This window comes from Semicossyphus pulcher, unplaced genomic scaffold (assembly GCF_022749685.1).
Source record: "Semicossyphus pulcher isolate SPU_LCO1_2020_fin unplaced genomic scaffold, fSemPul1.0.p SCAF_13, whole genome shotgun sequence".
NCBI classification, from domain to species: domain Eukaryota; kingdom Metazoa; phylum Chordata; class Actinopteri; order Labriformes; family Labridae; genus Semicossyphus; species Semicossyphus pulcher.
The window spans coordinates 7889873-7904867 of NW_027211637.1; the positions used below are offsets into that span (position 1 = coordinate 7889873).

A 14995-nucleotide genomic window follows, 5' to 3' on the forward strand; every position below is an offset into this window, starting at 1 on the left:
CAAGGGCCATGGGAACATGTAGCTCCAAACACACACATGTCTAAATACCCTGACAAGCTGGTGAAAAGAAATAAATGTCAGTATGGCCTTCTTTAAAGGACTTTCTGCCCTTATTGAACAGTTAAAAATGCTTGTCTCTTCCCAAGAAATGTCCCCCACCTAATTTGAACCACAGGTTTCTCCAAGATAGCTACATGATGGCACCTAGTGTAAGCTTAAGGGCACGTGTTGAAGTGTGTTCCAGAAAAAACACATCACTGTGTCAGTGATCCTTCCCTTTCAGAAAAAAATTCATTCATACCATTTTGGATTGTAAATCTGAGCCGTGCACTCCATTAAACTACTGCTGGTTAATCTGGTAGGAATGTGTGCAACAGTGTCAGAAATTCTGCCTCCCAGCTATAAGTGACCCGCTGGTGTGAGTGAGAGTGCAGGTTCACACAAACACATACACACACGCACACACACAAAGCCTACACACACTGCAAGTCATTAATTAAAAAGTGTTACTCTCGATTCAAGTTTCTCCCGCACATGCCACAGACAACAATCCAACTCTTTGCTTTGATTTGGTATAAAACATATAATTTGCCTAAAGATTAGGCTACCTCATGTTTTAACACATATAATTCAGTCAGTGTGCTTTACACTTTTGTAAGCTCCATATCGGTGAACATCAACAAATTAGGCTGAATGCACACGGGAAACCCTGGTGTTAGGTCTGCACAAAGACACTTTCTACAATAAGACTAAAATATACTTTTTAAGCTTATGAAGTATTCAAGGTGCACTTGTTACATGTGTTGCCTCAGACTTAAAATGAATATAAGATATAATAATATATCAAATATATCTAAAATATGACACATCAGTTAGGCTAAGTTAAATGATCATACTGTCAATATAGCCTACAGGTGTACCACAATATTAGGGCTGTATTAGCTAGTTAGTCTGGCTAGCCAAACCATTGAAAGGGCATTTAAAGTAACAGCTCTATTCAAATCCGACAACTTGTGTTATTACATGACCTCAAATCATTACTCAAAAGTTTGAGGCTATCTTTACTTTACAAAAGCCTTGCAAAGGTGTTCACATTATTTGAATTTAGCTTTCGTTCAAAAAGAGGTGCGCTACGGCAAGCTAACAGTCCAAAAGAAAAAAAAAGCTAGCATAAAACCACCACAAAGTGCGCAAGAAATAAGAATTTACAGAAGGAGAAATATTTACAGTGGTACTAAGCTTAAAGTTACAGTAATATGGTTCTTTTTGAAGTCGCTTAAAAGCAGGATAGCAGCATGAACTCACTGCCCCTGTAGGAATAGTACGGTAATTAAAGTTAGTGTACAACAGTGATTTCTGCCGTTTGAGTTCACTGAGGTGCGCGCGTGAGAGAAACGTTAGGAAAGACGGAAGGAAAAGATGGAGCACTCACCTGCTCGGTAGTTTCCTGCAACTCCTCTCCCTCTCTCTCTCTCTCTCACACACTCTCACACACACAAACTTTCTTTCTCACACACACTCACTCTCCCACACACGCCGTCCCGCTGCGGTCCCGCACCGCTTGAATGAGTTCGGTCTCCGGTCTGTAGCGGTACAGTAGTTACAGGATTCAGCCGGACGGGAGGAGGTGGAGCCCCGAGAGTCACCGGCCGCAAACACTGCTATCTCGGGAAACCAGGAGCAGGTACTCTGTTAGTTCCCTTACACAGTGCAGGACCCCACCCAGCACTGTAAAGCCAAGCCCACTGTGCTAGGTAAAGATTACTCAGATATTCCACTAACCTGAAAAGTGCTGAATTTACTATGGCACATATGGAGACTTTCAAAACAGAAACTTGACTGTCACTTTAAGACAAGCATAGGTAAACAAAAGTAAGTTCATGCAGAAACTGTTAAAATATCACTGTATGAAATAAGTTGTAATTTAATAGATAGAGAAAAGAATATACCACATTCACTTTATAAGCACATGGTCTTGTGCTATAATTTTACATTACTTTTCACCTGGCTGCAAGAGAAAGAGTTTCACTTTGAGCTAAAGTTTGAAGATGAAAGTGTAAAGATGCCTCTACAGGCCTGAATATATGCTCTTTCACATCAGGCATTTTTAATTTGACACTGGCTTGTCAAGACCCCAGTATGTTATTGGCCCTTACCTTTGCAGCCCATACCAATGCCCATCAATGACCAAAAGTTATAGGCTACATAATCATCATGTAGGCTGTCTTTTCTTTTCTTTATACTTAGCTTTACAAACAGCTTAGTTCTCAGCTAACAACTCAGTTCAAGTTTTGAATAGGCTATTACAAATTTGACTTAAATGTCAATTTACCTAATTTTACTGTAACTAGATTTGACAAAACATCCTGGTTACGCCATATAAGGAAATTTAATCCTTGTGTGTGTGTGTGTGTGTGTGTGTGTGTGTGTGTGTGTGTGTGTGTTTATGTTTATCCTTGTATCACCTGCCAGTGTGCCTTGCAGAAAGTTGCGAAAGTCCCATCAACGAAAAAACATAGCCTTGAGCTGTACTACAAGAAGTTATATCCTGGGCCAATTGCTTGTCTATAAAGCCTTGGGTCTTATGGTAATTGTTCATTTTTACCTTGCACATTGGCTCATTTGAAATGAAAAATTGCTGATTCATCTTCATGTGAAATGTGACAAATTAAGAGTTGGAAGTAGAAAGAAGGAAATGCCTCTTTAGCTGTTTCCTAGCTCATAATGCTAAACCAGCTAACATTGCAGCCACAATGTCCACAGATAGTAGCCTGAATTTTCCTAAATGTTATAGGCTGTGATTAAAATGTCTTAAAATGTGAATAGGTGTCCGACTTAAGTCTTTTAAAAGTTGTTCAAAGTTAGCGTAATAGTGCTTGCAGGTCTACATAGGTCAACACTTAATATTGGCCTTGGTCAAGGTCTGCACACTTTAAATGCCCATCTAACTGTTTTTGCTTTTTAATTTGCAAATGTTACTTCTTGTTACCCATTTGGCTTTATCCAATGTGAAAGTAGCAGCATAGATTATATATTACACTATAAGAGGTATAAATTATTTCTCCTTTAACAGCATACAGGTCGGTCCTACTCTACAGAGGGAAGATAGTGGGATAGCTCATCACTGACAGGATTTGTACCATGGAATTATCAAGAGATGATGACAATCTCCATCACCAGGGTCATTATGTGGTGCCAGCCGAGTCAACTGATACATATCAAATAACCCCGACCAGCAGCCGCCTAATACGATGACAGTCTCCTTTGCAAAGGGCTGATGTATGCGTGTGTTTAGGTCTGAAGATGCAAACTGGAAGGACAGACACAGGCATAAGTAATGAGCTGGGTTGAGCTAAACTAAAATGAGGCAGAGTGCGAGGGAGTAAAAACAGAGGAGAGAGGAGTAGGTGTCAAGCACATAGTCAGGAGTCATTGTAGGTTGTGCAAGGTGAAGCCCAGGAATGGTGGGAATCCATAATTATCAACACTTATGTAGAGCAGCCTTATCCTGTAATACAAACTCAACAATAACAGCAAGTACACTTGTGCTGTAGGTTGTAATTGAGTGTAAGCTTACTATATTTCACAGTACTATTTATGCATCAAGGACAGTGTTCAGTGGATAAGTAATGACATAAATAAATAGATGGCACCAGGTAATATCACTGAAAATTGACATGGATGAAAAGAGCAGAAGAAATTAGGAACCTCTGAAAGGCAGCCCAAAAGAGACATGGTTATGCAAATACATGGAAGAAGAGAGAAGTGAGAACGCTGGTGGGAAGCAGAGGCTGTAATTTCATTCAGAGCCATACTCTGTGGCTGGGAAAACACCTGGAGGAGGTGGTGTTTAACCTGATTGCTACACACACTCAGAAAGCGAAAATGAACAGTTGAAAACCCCGGTTACCCTCTTCTTTCCATTCTACACGTGCTTTCGTGTAATCTGCGCTCTCAGTGTGAGTGCATGTTCTAATTTAAAGGTCCAATATGTTAAATAGCTCTATGTGGAAATTACTAAACATTTGTGCGAGAGGAAAAGAAGCATCAAAAATAAAGTAAAGTTTTCTTCTGATGTGGCAAGTTAAACTTTTTAATGCTGTTTAAAATGTTTTTGTTAAGCGGCCTTAAATGCTTCTATTCACTACTGTTACAGCTACTAGCTGGCTGTAGCCTAAGCTAATGTTTATGCATCAATATTACCAGCAGTAAGTAATTCATGCTATCTTTTAAATCTGCATACTGTAAACATAAGGATTAACAAGGGTGAGTCAAGAACAATGTAAATCAACTTGAAGTCATGAAAACGGATCCTTTAACAGACTTTTTTGTTAATTTCACAATGCAGTATACATCGATCAGCCAAAACATTATGACCACTGACCGGTCCACTGAATAACATTGATTATCTTGTTACAGTGGCACCTGTCGGTGGGTGGGATATGGTAGCAGGTGAACTTATTGTCGTCAAAGTTGATGTGTTGGAAGCAGGAAAAGTGTAAGGATGTGAGCGACTTTGACAAGGGCCAAACTCTGATGGCTAGACGACTGGGTCAGAGCATCTCTAAAACTGCAGCTCTTGTGGGGTGTTCCCGGTCTGCAGGGGTCATTACCTACCAAAAGTGGTCCAAGGAAAGAAAACTGGTGAACTGACGACAGGGTCATGGGCAGCCAAAACTCCTTGATGCATGTGTGGAGAAAAGGCTGGCCTGTGTGAGTCCTGTGGCCCTGAGAGCTACTGTTGCTAAAACTGCTGAAAAGTCAATGCTGGTTCAGATAGAAGGTGTCAGAACACACAGTGCATTGCAGTTTGTTGTGTATGGGGCTGCGTAGCCGCAGACTGGTCAGGGTGCCCATGCTGACCCCTGTCCACCTCCGAAAGCGCCTACAATGGACATGTGAGCATCAGAACTGGACCACAGAGTAATGGAAGAAGGTGGCCTGGTCTGATGAATCATGTTCTAACATCATGTGGATGGCCTGGTGCATGTGTGTCACTTACCTGGGGAAGACATGGCACCAGGATGCACTATGGGAAGAAGGCAAGCCAATGGAGACAGTGTGACGCTTTGGGCAATGTTCTGAATAGCTGAAATACCTACACTGGGACCTATGGGTAAAATTGAAGATTACCACAGTGTACTCAAAAGACATTCAGTGCTTTTAGCACAGTCTTTGCCACCTTTTCTTTGCTGAACACAAATTTGCTTCCAAATTTGATCGAGGTCTGCCCTCTAGTGAGAAAACTGCTCTCCCACAGATGCCTCCATGTGGAGGCTGCAGCTGAAAGTCACAGCCAGGTAATGTTAGTTCAGCACAGCAGGGTCATCTGAGATTTTGTAATAAAAAGCATTACCTGAATACAAAAGATGAACTGCTGAAATTTCACGATGTAACTGTGAAGTTGTTGTGGTTAGGTTGAAAACAATTACTAAGAACTCAGTTAGAGGGTGTATCATTGGCAAAGGAAGAACCCAAGTCGCCAAAACAAAAGTTGCACTTCGGGACATCATTCCTTCCGTCCACTTGTTGACCTGAATTGTAATGCATATACGCTCTTTTCTTTCCTTCCCAATCCCCCATCTCATGCCCCTCCTCTTAAGTTCAATTGTCAGGGGATTACAACAAGGTCATGTGAGCAAAAAGAGTTGACACTTTATGGGGGACCAGTGGCGCCCTGCAAAGTCATGACTGGTTAGCCACGGGCCACTGCAGCTCAAAGGACTTTCAGTATGGCAGCAATATGGAGACAGTGACATGCCAGATGACAGACATTGACAGAGTGCATTTGAAAGTTAAAGACAGATTTCTTTTCTTTACTTTTGCTCGTTGCATCTGCTAATTTAAGGCTGAGAGTCTACAATAAAGAGGCTACATCTATTTTAGCAGCTTTGTGAGGCTCTTCTTAGTCACTGCTGTGTATAACATGAACATGCTAACAGCTTACAGTGTCAATGCTAGATTGTTGAATCATGTTAGCTATAATGGTAGGATGCTAGTATTTGTGAAAAAGCTCTTAAAACATGATATAGCCTATGTACAACAAGACTCAAAACATGCTAACAGCAATGCTAGCAGCTATGATAGTAGCGCTGTGGGGCTGTTCAATGCTGTACGTCGACTTATATACTACTGATAATGTTAACGTTATGTTAACACTTACATAGGCTTACAAGTGTGTTGACAGGCTAAAAGTTTAAATGTCCCACATTACTCTAAGAGTAATAAGAGAAAAATCTACAAAAAGAGTTGGAATCACAGAAGTCCTGATCAGATTTTGGCTATTGATTACTAATAAGAGCCAGATTATTCTCTGTCTTCCATCCACTCTTTTTAATCTCTTTTTTTTAAATGAATTTAGTTAACTTTTTAGCCAATCATTTCACATTATCTCTCCTAGTAACCTAACATTTCTGTAATGTGTTTTTCCTAAGTAGCCTATATACTCTCAGGTTGTGTCTGATGGTGGCAATAATGCTTCTCAAAAATCAATGAAGTATCATCAATCCTAAAAGTGTTCCATCGCTGTATTTTGAGCGAAGTTTTTTTTACCTTAATACCAAAATATGGCATTCCTTTGGAAATGAGGCTTGAGGTGAGTTGAAAGATCCTGTGATTGGTGGACCACTGTTCTATGGTGAACTACAGCATCATCATACATTATTTAAGGCTTAATTAAGTATAGTCTAATCTAATTACAGTTTTACCATGTTTGCACTGTAGCTGACATCTTTATGAAGTGCTGATTGACATCCCTACAATTATAACAACCACTTCTGTCTATCACTCAGTTTTGTGTGTGGTGAGAGAAGTAACATTGCGGAAGCAGAACCCTGTATGCCTTCTACAACCATTCGAGTTGTGTTGCCCTTTAAATAAAAAAACGACGTAACGTGACGCAGATGCTTCCATCCATATACCCTCGTGCCTGTCCTCACGATGCAGCCATCCAGCGCACCTCCTGCATCCCCCTGGCCCAGCCCCCTTCTCCGCTCTCCTCTCCTCCCCTCCTGCCCGGGTGTGTGAGCCGCGATCACCGCTCCATCCAGCGGAGCTTTTGGGCGAAGAACCGCAAGGAAACAAGAAAAACCGAGGCGATGGAGCCGCTAATGGACTAACAGCGCTACGGGAAAGGGGGCTCAGGTAAGCGAGGCCTGGTCTTGTCATTGAAAGCACCAGTGTCATTGGCCGCGGCAGAGCTGTCATTTTGCAGAGGATGCGCCTTTGGAGTGGAGGGTGTTGTGTGCATCAAGGACTAGAAATAATACATGAATGGAGTAACCGTGCAGGAAATGTGTGGAGCTTGCAGGTTATTCAAAGCCCGGTGTGTTCTGTAGGCTAAGGCTAAGGCTGTGTGTTTATTGTGGTGCAGCTGATGGAGGGATGCTGCGCAGTGCGCACCGGCAGATGTTTACACGTCGTGTCATCCTGTGCGCCCATTTTTAAGCGTTTCACTCCCCAGGGCCTGTGTGCGTCAGATAGGCTACATGTTGCCACCAGTGTCAGCGTCATGACAGGAGAGATATTTAATATTTCTTTGGACGTGAAGGAAAAGTACACTGTGTTTTAGACTAAAAGTATGTGACATCAGACTCGTGACAGGTTGTCTGGCGCTGCAGAATGACCTTGCAGCCAGGGGCGACACCGGGTATTGTGGCCCCTATGAAAACATTTCACATAGGGCACCACCAGCACAGGCCCACACCAACTCTGAATAAATGCTGTCACCACACACCAATGTAGCCACTCAGAGCTGCAAATAATCTCACCTTTGCAGGCATGCAACTCTCTTGTAGTCCTATACTTGCTGCACAATATTTACTGAAGTAAGCATTTTTCTGAATGGATGCAGAAACTCTCTAGATGTTTACTTTTTTAGACAACAGAAAAGGGAATTATTTTTTAAAATGTAATAAACAGTGGCAAAGAAAAACTTCCTTCTAACAGGCAGAAATCTCGTGCAGAATCAGACCAATTGGTAAACAGCCATCTGCTGTGACCAGCTGGGCCGAGAAAGTTTGGTTAAGACGCAGAAATTTCAGTTTTCCAGAAGTGCACATCACATCCAAAAAAAAAGTAACAGGCACAACACATTTTATATGGCAGAAAAATTTTGCAAAAACATAACCCATTTGATATTCTTAAAAGCCCCCACCCACCTATATCAACAAAGCAGCAACACACCCAGACGAAAGGAAGTGCTTTGTCTGGGTTTTGCGTCTATTTTCAGATGTTATGAGTCGCTTTGTAGTCTTTATTACTTCTATTTGTAGTTGTTTCTCATCTGGATGTTGCTTTGAGTCTCTTTGCAGCTGTTTTCAGTCACTTTGTAGTAGTTTGACCCCTTATGCGCGTAGGCCTTTTACTCGTATGCCTTTTCAGTATAAGAACTCTTAGTATAGAGTCTCTAAACATAGGACCAATTTTCCTGATACCTGATCCAGCTAATGATTCAGTATTGAAAAGGTATCAGATATCAGTAGTGGTTTGTGCATACATACTTCAGACTGCAGCAGGTATCTCACAGGGCAACAAGCAACAACTGATTTCAATTTGTGTAATTTGTGTTTTTTATTCCCCTTTCTCTGCTGGACCAAAGGTTTGAAGTGCTTATCACACCTGCTGCTGTTTCTGCAGGGGAGAGAACAGCACTTCTGTCAAAGGGGTTTAAGCCTGTACAAGCGGGAAAAACATGTCACTTCAAATCTCAGTTGTTTGCACTATACGTTAATTGTAAATGGTGTTACTAACCGATGAGTAGCTGTGGGGGGAAAAGACAAGTGTGTGAGTTTAATTATCCTTCATGAGATGACACAGCAGTTCTCGAGCATTTTAAAAAGGGGAGCAGACTCTACTACAGACACCTCAGCACAGGTTGAATGTGGACTTGTGATTCTGCGGTTGCAGTTTATTTTGAAAAGTTCGATGAGGTTTGTGGAGGCTGAATTATGCAATATATTCCAGTCCAGTTTATGACTGACTGTAGGCATCTTTATTTGCAATTGATTAGCCAAACATCACTGACCTATCTGCTTGGGACTGCTGTGGTTGTGACATAGGTAACTATGTATGCTGGTGATTTTCTGGAGATGCTTACTTTAGCCCTTCAATCAATTGTGCTGTCAATTCGCATTACGGATCTCTTCTGTCGCACCAGAAAAACTCGGCGAGAAGCTCTTATATTCTGCTCAGCCTCTCAGATGCACTTCTGTCACTCTGACACTCTTACATCATCTTGTGTGTCACATTGAGAGTGAAAAACACACTGACTAAATCTGAAATTTGACCAGTCAGAGCAACCAGACCTGCCATGAGAGGGGACATATTTTAGCTGTGCAATCAATTTTCTGTTATTCTAATGCATTTTTGAATCATGTTGGTAAAGTATGTTTCATTTTAAAAATCTATTTTAATTGTATTATTTTTCAGAGCCTCTCCTTCCTCCTGAAACGAACAAGCCGTTTTGCCATTCAAAGGTTAGACCTTATCCACGATTGGCTGACAGTATTTGGGGTGACAGCATAGCCCCTCCCCGCACTGCACTGTCACTCCAAAGTTGTAGAGAACATGGCTGCTCTAGGATTGGTTATTTTGCCTTATATGTACGAGCCAGAATCGCCAGGCGGTATCGGAATGGAAGTTGAAATATTGACAACGACTTGACTACAAGTTAGTGCGACGCCACCTGAGGTGAAGGACGGTGAATGATGATTGCCCCGATTTCAGCGAAAGCAAATTTCTACATAGAAACCTGCAGCTGTTCTGAACAGCCCATTTCAGAGGTTACCTTTTAAAAAAAATAATTCTGGAAAAACACGGAATTATGCAGTTTTCACTTTTTCACTGTGAACAATAAACTCCCAAACATGTTTGGTATGCTAAATATGAGAATATCCATTCAAAAGATATGACCCCTTTAAAACAATCCAACTGGAATCGTATTTCAAGCCACCTCCAAGTCGGATCCAATTTGCAAAAAAATATTTTCTTGTCCAGACTTTATAAAATCAAACTGCATACAATCAGATTTAACAAGCAATCTTAACAAGGCCTAAATGCAACACTGCTGTTTTCTCATAAGAATTGCGGACACTCAGCTCCGACCTTGCCCTATCACACATATTAAACATAGCGGGATGTTGTCTTTGTAAGACTCGTTTTCAGCTGCCATAAATACTATGTTCAGTTTAGGCGAGGAGTGGCCCTTAGCTGGAGCTTGAAAAAAGGGAACTAGGAGGTTTTTACTGTAGTGGTGGTTGTTTTTTCGTCATTAAAGCATGCATGAGGACATACCCACCATTATATACACATATCTGAGGGTGAGCAGAAAAAGAGCATGAAGCAGCAAAACATCCAGGACAATTACCCGCTCACATGGGCTCACTCGGACATCAAACAGACTTAGTTAAAAGGTGTCTTGGTCAGTGGATTCAGTGGTTTGCAACTTGAACATTTAGATTCACTATTCGCTGCATGTGAGAAAGCAGACTGTAAAAGTGAAACAATGCCCTAAAAGTTGCTATGAAGGTTAATGTTGCTTTGTCTCTGCTGTATGTAAGCAAGTGTTTCCTTGCATGTTTCCCCTCATCATAAGGAGGATATAGTGCTACTTTTATTGTAAAGAAAAGGATAAAAAAAGAATAACTGCCGTCACAGTCTATCTTTGCATCATCATCCTGAATGGAGCCTGATGTAGGCGCGAAGCAGAGACAGAGGAAGAGATTAATGTGTGCAGTCTTTAGTCTCCTCCCACATGGTATTAGCGTGATTGTGGGTATTGATTTCCTGTTTTTATCAATGCTTTCTGCCCGTCTTGCCTTTGAGGAAAGTAGTTCACACAGACTATTAGCACGATCACTTAGACTGCAGCGCTCTGGCATGCTTTTAATCGCTGCTGCTCGGCTCACTAATGACAAACCCATGGAGAAATATATTTAGAGCTTTTGACCTGATTAAGATTATCACTTTGCCAATCATCTCAGATAAGAGAGATGTATAACTAAATGCCTTTGCATTTTACCCAGAACATGCCGCCAAATCGTGTTCAAATCAGATGATGATGAAGCTAATTACCAGAAAATCAGCCTCATTATTAAAAATATTCGCTCAAGGAATAAATGCTTTAACAGACTTTCCTCTCCCTCCTCTCTATTTCCCTCTTTCAGTCTTTGCATTACGTGTTGATTAATGTTTCAGTTAGAAGAGTGCTGTAGCTTTTTTTTTGCTGTGTTCTGCTGGATCCTCGCTAAGCTTGTCAGCATCTGCTGCAGCACTGTGGTGACTCTGCAGGACCGGCCTGATCTGTGCACAAACAATGAGAGTGCCAAAGGTTTTTTGCAGCCTGTGTTTACAGCGTAGAAATGTAATGTAGAGCTAGTATACGCCTGACTCTTCTCCTGCAGCACTGTTATTCACTCTAATGTACCTTCACTCTTGGACTACGTGCATGCTCACAGACTAATACAGGCATAAAGGAAAGTGTTGTTCTCTTCTCCATTGCAAATGCAGCCACTTCAGAGGTCTAAACAACAAATTGTAGAGTGATTGACTTTTGACAGCGCAGACAGCCTCACTGCAGTTGCTACACATGCCAGCATGCATCACACCAGTTCTTGTTGCTTGATAAATGTGCAAAGAAAGAACATGGACACTTCGTAGTGGACGGAAAGGGTCCAGAAAACCCTCATATTAACTTCACATAAGTTCTTTATGTGTCTCTTGATCATAAAGAGATTCTTTTAATTATCTCTTTTAAGTATGTCTTAATTTTTCAACACATTAGAGCGGTGAATGTCCACAATGAAAATCACTAATATTTTGTTACTGAGTGTGCAACTGGTGCTCAAATACCACCTGTCAGCTCCATCTGGCAGTACTATACAGACACAGTGCCAGGCAGACTAGACGCTACCTTTTTGAGACTTTTTTATCCACTGCGTAGGAGACAGCAAAGAAGAACTAAGTGAAGTAGCTGTTAAAACAAAACATACTGCCATGCTGACAAACTATAAATCTCACCTCTGTGTCCAACTGTGCTGTTAAGTGTTTGCTCATTGGTTGCCCATTGTGGCTGATGGGGCATAAACACCCACAGCACTGCATTTCTCAGTAATGTCTGCACATAGTTGCAGCAGGTGTTTGTTTGTCCTCTGGCCTCAGGGGGCAGTAAGGTGAGGAAGAAAATTTATGTACAAAGTTCTAATGTGCGGTTTAATGGAGCCATTTCAAATAGTATTTTTATGTTTGTTTTTAGAGGGTGTCAAAGATGAGAACTTAGTGGTTGGTTTTCCAAATGCACATTTTTTATATGCAGCAGCACACAGCCAGTTGCCAAATTTTTCATAGAAAGTGTCCAGTACTAAGTACCATCCAGGCGGCAGTACTGAGACTCTGTTGCTTCTGTCACACGTGGATTGCTAGCTGCTCCAGCAATGCAGAGAACACTGATTAATATGAAAAAAAAAAGTTGTGCCGCAGAAAGTCAACGCCAGGGACAAAAGGTCATTCCCTATTTACCCTTCGCTAAGCCCCTCCCTTGAACGGCCACTGTCCAATCCTACGTCAGCAACAGTAACTAAAAGAGCAAGAGGGCGGTCAATTTTTCAGAACAAGGAGAAATGCCGAAACCATTTTTCATAAGTCCTACAGCAGATATCCTCAAAATTTAGAGGTGGGTGTCATATTATTCGCTTTTCCGAATCCAAAAACTCGACAGGAGAGACGTCGGACATTGTTTAAAAATTGTTGAAGACAGTCAACTGGTCTACACTTGCGATCTTGTCAGGCCTTCGCTACCACCACCGATGATATCGGCACAGCCTTTATTTCACCACCCCTTGGTTTGTGCCATTGTTGTGGCAAACTTGTGCAGGATTTTGTTGGGCTTTCCTGTGGTGCCTTTAGGGGATACAGTGTTTGGATCAAGCCCACGATATGTGAGCGATATCCTGACGCGCTTTAAACAAAATGAAAAAGTGGTAATAATTAATTTTTGCTAGCAATGGGCTAAAATTTATTAGATAATGAAAGTTATAGGGAGTCATAACTAAGCATGAGCTTAAAATAAAACAACATATTGACTTACTGTGCTGTACAAGAACAATGTCGTTCCTGTATATGATTGTCCTCAACATGAATAGTCAGGACGTGGGGTGTCTGACGCTCGCACTGGGACCAGTGAGCTTTTGCCTCGATATTTATATCCTCAACACTCCGCTGACAAATTATATTCAGGATGTAGCTTTCAAATGCGTATTGTCGTCCTTTCTGTCGACTTCTCTCTGATATTTGGGAACTATTTTTCCAGAAATGTACTATTATTTTCCTTGGAACATCTGTCACTGTTATAGTTGAAAACGCCATAATATTTACATGCCAGTGCGAAAGCTTGACAGGCGTAGCCACGAACAACTTGAGGATAAAAAGGAGTTTAGGTTTATGAAAGTTACAGAATGTTCTGTGTTACAATCCCATCTGAGTGCTCCCTGGAACAATGCCAAAATGGGAATGAAAAAGAGATGTCTAATAAAATGCTAGACGGCCATATACTTATAAGGGCTGCCAAATAGTACTATACAGTCTGTGAGTAGTGGATACAATATGGCACAGAAGGACAAACCACAGGAAAGCACTGTTAGTACTGACATGAATGTGTGAATGTTCATGTCCCACTAAGCCATGAACACTGTCAGGGCTTACTGGGACACTGAGAACTGAGCCATGCTTCATGTTATTAATGTGTTACAGCTATGAAAAGCGAATATCTGCATGGGAAAATACCCTTGTTTTTATCTTGAAATAAACAGCCTAAACCGAGTAGTAACACTGTACATTTCACTAAGTTTGCACTAAAATGATTACAGTTGAATTGAACTTTCACCAGTGAAAATGTCATTTTCATATTAATAACTTCACCGTCTTGTTCTTGTGAGTATTAAGCACTTAAAGTACCACAAAAGGTGGGTCACAGTTTTGTGTTTCCCCAGCAGCTGGCTAATAGAAGCTGCTGACTGTGCAGTCAAAGGGAATGAGTCATCATCTTCATCTAGTCAGATCCAGTCTGACTTTGGCTTGGAGAATGAGATGCAGGGCTGCATTCAGCTCTATGAATGTGCAGCACGGTGGCTTAATGCTGTTGTCATTTTGATGAACTCTCAGGATTTAAACTGCGTGTATAAGCCTGTTATTGGTCGACTACTTCAGACAGAATCCTCCTACCCTTCAATTATTCACGTGTTAGGCTTTTTCAAAATCTAACAACACCCATGCTTTCACATACCCATGAATTATGTTTATCTCTTTTAACCCATAAAAGTTGTATCACATAGATGTCATCATAGGCTGTATGTAAGATGTGGACATAGCCACCCTGACGTCAGCCATTGGTTTGTGTACTACTGCTGTTTTGTCACATGTATGTAAACTTTTAGCACGCGATGCTGCTGCTGCTGCTGCTGCTGCTGCTGCCACATGCAGTGTCGGCTAGGTTACATATTCAGGGCTTTTCAGTCGCACGAGGCAGTTTTTTCAGTGAATGTATTCCTGTTATCATCGACACCTCGCGCTGGTGTTGGTTAAGGCTGTGGCCACATAAACGGACCGTCCACGGAGCGAGCATGCCCGAACTGTTTATGTAGCAGCTGCACCTGCCTCACACGGCGTGAGGTTGTGTGTCGACCGGAAGTAGAAGACTTTAGCCTTTGTTTCCAAAAGTTACCGTCACCAGGCTCCTCATACTGATTAGAAATACATTTGAACGCCACAGGTCTGTTTGAATTTATTATATAAAGAAACATGTCGCACCACCTGAACTCTCTATACTTGTATGCGGGTGTCTGAGTTGGAGGACCAAGAGTGGTAACAGTAGGTTGCTATAACGTGCTTTTTCTTGTTAATTGTATATGTGAGCATAATGGCACACTGCATTTGTCATATAGGCTATAATTTCCTCTTTTTTTTTTGACGTCACAATCAATGGACTGTATATATAGATGGA

At 41.5% G+C, this 14995-nt stretch overlaps 2 protein-coding genes across 2 annotated transcripts in view; one reads left to right on the plus strand and one right to left on the minus strand.

Moving 5' to 3' along the window:
* The window catches only part of lamb2l (laminin, beta 2-like), a 59776-nt gene extending 58201 nt beyond the window's left edge, over positions 1-1575 (minus strand). Inside the window, exon 1 of the mRNA XM_069659610.1 lies at positions 1433-1575. The gene's annotated coding sequence lies outside the window, so the exon portion shown is untranslated. The remainder of the gene's footprint in view (positions 1-1432) is intronic.
* Positions 1576-7110: 5535 nt separating this feature from the next.
* Positions 7111-14995, plus strand: part of snphb (syntaphilin b) — a 31272-nt gene continuing 23387 nt past the window's right edge. The window contains exon 1 of the mRNA XM_069660960.1: positions 7111-7143. The gene's annotated coding sequence lies outside the window, so the exon portion shown is untranslated. The remainder of the gene's footprint in view (positions 7144-14995) is intronic.